This window comes from Palaemon carinicauda, chromosome 14, assembly GCF_036898095.1.
Source record: "Palaemon carinicauda isolate YSFRI2023 chromosome 14, ASM3689809v2, whole genome shotgun sequence".
NCBI classification, from domain to species: Eukaryota; Metazoa; Arthropoda; class Malacostraca; order Decapoda; family Palaemonidae; genus Palaemon; species Palaemon carinicauda.
The window spans coordinates 15,155,079-15,159,572 of NC_090738.1; the positions used below are offsets into that span (position 1 = coordinate 15,155,079).

The window sequence follows — 4,494 nt, forward strand, 5'->3', positions numbered from 1 at the left end:
AGCTTAAAGCAATATCAAATGCATAGAGATACCATACTATACAATGACTTTAACAGATACAGATACATAGGCCTAAACATTCGTCAAATACAAATACAATGCCTTTACCTTACAAAATTAATATACACATCAATAACCTTTAACAAAACCAGTACACTTCTCTAAACATAAAATTCAGACAGTGAACATAAAAGCTCTTTAAATTTGGAAAGGTGTCGGACAGGCAGTTGAACACACAGTGACAGAGTGATCGTCCGCTATCGAATTCAGTTACATGGCGGGAAGGCCTGGGGCAGATAAATCCCGCTCCTCTATAAACAAAAACTGACATTCCCTGGAAATTCCACTGTATTGGTTTTCCCAGAATATCTTCAGGATTTACCTCGCTTTTATTTTGATGGAAATAATTTTGACTATATATAAGTGTGTATACATATACATATATATATATATATATATATATATATATATATATATATATATATATATATATATATATATTGAATCAGATGGTCCCACCATCTTATGTATCAGAAACCTGGAGCTTTACTTCAGCCTTAGAACATAAGCTAGTGACAACTCAGAGAGCTATGAGAAGATTAATGGTGGTTATAACGCTAGGAGACAGAACAAGAGCAACATGGATACGAGAGCAAACTAAAGTAGACGATATTCTAAGTTTAGGAAGAAAATGAAATGGACATAGGCAGGACATATAATGAAAATGACATAATATATTGACATTAAGAATAACAGAATTGGTCCCTAGAGGTTGCAAACGAAGCAGGGGAGGAAGAAGAGACGAAGGTTTGACGAGCTAAGAAAATTTACGGGTAAAGACTGGCACATACAGACCATGTACACATGAGAATGGAAGAACACGTCTGAGGCATTTGTCCTGGAGTGGAATAGCAACGGATGATGATCATGATATATATATATATATATATATATATATATATATATATATATATATATATATATATATACATATATATATATATATATACATATTTATATATATATATATATATACTGTATATATATACGTGTGAGTGTGTGTGAGTATTTCTCAACATTAATCTGTTTTCCTTGAAAATGGGTGGCTCCAAGATTAATTAAGCAGTCACCGCTACATGCTTTAATTGTTGAATTACGGAAAATCTCTTGTGCAGTAAAATTTCAATAATTCACGAAACCTTCATAGGTTTGAATGAGTGAGAAAATTTTCTAAACAGCACACGCCAGCATGGAAGAACTATATCCTTAATTTGAATAGCTAATCACAAGTATGTCTGGCTTCTAAGAATTATGTGATAAAGATTAAATATTTTTGACAAACTATTCCCTGTTGAGAATCATAGGCCTTTTTTTTTTTCATCTTGATGAAACAACTGGCTTCTGTTTTAATTAACCAATTAAGAACTATATATATACAAATTACTGCCATTAACCGCGCTGTAGTCTACAATATCCTTGGGTATAAAATTCGCTGCACGTGCTAATACCATGAAAATTGAGCCTGACAATAGGACTTAAATTGAAATAATAAACCTATATCTTTACAGGGTTTCATTTCCGTTTATATGGTACTAACGTTCATTAGCGTGTTCAAAAAATTTGCCAGAAAAATATTAACGCAAGTTAAAAAATAGACATCATGAAATTATGACCAACTCGTACTAATTGCTATTTTTCCTGCTGGAGCCCCTGGGCTTATGGCATCCAGCTTTTCCAACTAGGGTTGTAGCTTATCAAGTAGTAGTAGTAGTAGTAGTAATAATAATAATTCTAGAGAAGACTACAGTATTTCAAAAGAGTTACACTTAAATTGAAGATAGCCGCCGAAGTTAATAGGAAAGTGTGGTTAAAATGTAGCTTATGTGGGCTGAAAATTAAATTCCAACTTCGTTTGTATGTATATGTATGTATGTATACATAAATACATATACTAATTTTATTTAAACTGATAAATATTGATTTGTGACATAAGGACGGGAAGCTGACATGTATGGCTCCCATATGCATGTGTGGGAAAAATACCGTATTAGCACTAAAGAGTAAAAGCCATGACAGGAATAAGAAATGAAACTCGAACGGACGTATAATAAAAGGCTGATATGAGAGCAGCTACCGGCCGAGGGAACGCTAGTGTTCCGTTTAAGATGCACACCAGGAAATGGCAAGTGGCAACCTAAAGCAAGAAAATTGAATCAAATCAGGCTACATTCAATTCTCTTAACACTGGAAAAAGCTTTCAACTACCATGTATTAACCAAAATGCAAAATAATTAATACCAATGATGTATTAGAAACCTTTGGTATGCTTACATTAAATATTATTTCAAGTATAAAGAGTTCATAAGCACTTCAACTTAAATGGTTTATGAAATTTCAATACAAAATCTTATGTCTAACCAACATGCCGACAATTGGCAGACTGCGACAATAACCTGTGTCCTACCTAGTTGGATTATCGGTAACAACAAGTCTCTCTCTATTCAACCATGATAGCTGCTTAGAGTTCGGTATAATCGTGATATCGTTCATGGTGTGATGAAGTGGCCATCATATATTACGCAAGGCAAGGGGAAACTGAAGGATTGTATTTTGGATGAAAAGGAAGAGGCTTGGCATGAAAATGTCTAAACGAAGCTCACTTTTATACCACAATTCAAAACTGGCCCAGTGGACCTACAGTATTATTGGCCTCTTTAAGGCCGATTCACACGACCCGTTTCTTTCCGACAGGCTCGCCGTCGGTTAAGCGGCGTCTAGGTTTCTTACGTGTATTCAAATGCAACTGTTCACACGACCCGTCAGGCAGACGACGGCCCTCGGACGTCGCCCTTCCGAGGCGGCTCGGCTTTCTTCCCAAGAAACCCCGACCGGTTTGACGGACGTTAGCCACCCGTTCCAACCAGCGGGTGGATGATGTTTTGTGTGAACGAGGACCTGTATTGTACCCGTTCGTTTCGTGGCCTACAACACCGACTTTTCCTCATAGTATAGAGTCATAGAAATTAGTTAGTTTGTTGTTGACACCATGTATTAGAGGTTAATTGAACTTTTTCAAGGGTATGAGGAGATGTTTGACATGGCAAACAAGATGTATAGAAATAATTTACATAAATAAAAGATATGGAAAATGACTGGAGGCATTAAATAAAACAGGTAATTTATCGCAATTTTAATATTCTTGGCATAGTGCATAAAGCATTATGAAGTTGCATAACTTATTTTATCAACACAGTTATCAACCAACATCTTAAAGTGTCAAAATTATCGTAATTTACTCGGTCCTCACGTGACAGTCTAAGTAAACAATGAAAACCGCGCGCTGGTAAACGGATACGGAACGCCTCGTGTGAATGTACAACATTTCGACGGCGGTTAGCCACCACCCAGCCTGTCGGAAAGAAAACGGGTCGTGTGAATCGGCCTTAAGTCTCAAGACTGACTGGATTATTCCTAATAATATTTATAACTTATATGAGCATCCTGAAGGATAAACTTTGTGAAAATGCAGAAAAAAAGTTTTCGTCATAACTTCGAATATAGACCTAGGCCTATTACAACCTTGTGGGATACCTTAGCTTTTCAGTAGTGAACAACTAACTATGTTACTGCCATGAAGTTCGAGATATTGAATGAAGTAAAACAACTTTCTTAAAATATAATCAACATTTATAAATGACGAAGCCTGATAGGGCCGTTTAATTATACCAGGGAGTTCAGTGTTGATCCCTATTGCTGATGAATATTACATATCCAATATTCAACTGGTCTTCCAAATACATCACCTGAATAACAAAAATAAGTTTTAGACGAGAAAGAGTTTTTTTCCCTAAAACGAAACATATTATCTAGGCGTAATCAAGTTTAGGCTATAAGCTTGTCATTCGTAATACGGTTAAAGTCAGAAGAAAAATGGCCGACAGGTACAACGATTAGCAATGTCATGCATCATCTTCTGTAAATAAAAACTATACAATTATTTGTACTTCAACCCACCGCTTACAAATATATTTCAGCAAATCCCATTCTTCCTGTGGCGCCTGTTCCAAACTCAACACTATAATAAGTAAACTAAGTAAATGACCTTACGTAACGTTTCACTTGGCCGACTTTCCCTCCAAATCGTTGGCCGTCATCTGCCAAATTACAGCGTTGCCAGACGAGTTAGTCTAAAAATCCCCAAAACTCATGATAATAAATCCCCAAAACAACCCAAAACTCCTCATTTCCACAAAGATATTTTCTTCTGATCCCGTGGGCTTTACGAATATAGAAATCACTCACTTTACTTCACATAAGTGCAAAAAAACTAATTGCATCAATATAAAGGCTTACTCCTCTTTGTTTCTTCTTCATAGAAATTTGTACGTAATATCCCCACCAGACACCCAAAATTCCCAAATCTGGGGATAAATCTCCATATCTGGTAACACAATGCCAAAACCGCTTTCTACCTTTGCTAGGAAGCTCAAAACG

General features: G+C 35.9%; 1 long non-coding RNA gene across 1 annotated transcript in view; it reads right to left on the reverse strand.

The window, feature by feature from the left end:
* The window catches only part of LOC137653441 (uncharacterized), a 38,278-nt gene extending 34,133 nt beyond the window's left edge, over positions 1 to 4,145 (reverse strand). Inside the window, exon 1 of the long non-coding RNA XR_011046481.1 lies at positions 4,015 to 4,145. This is a non-coding gene — a long non-coding RNA (uncharacterized lncRNA). The remainder of the gene's footprint in view (positions 1 to 4,014) is intronic.
* Between the last annotated feature and the right edge of the window lie 349 nt (positions 4,146 to 4,494).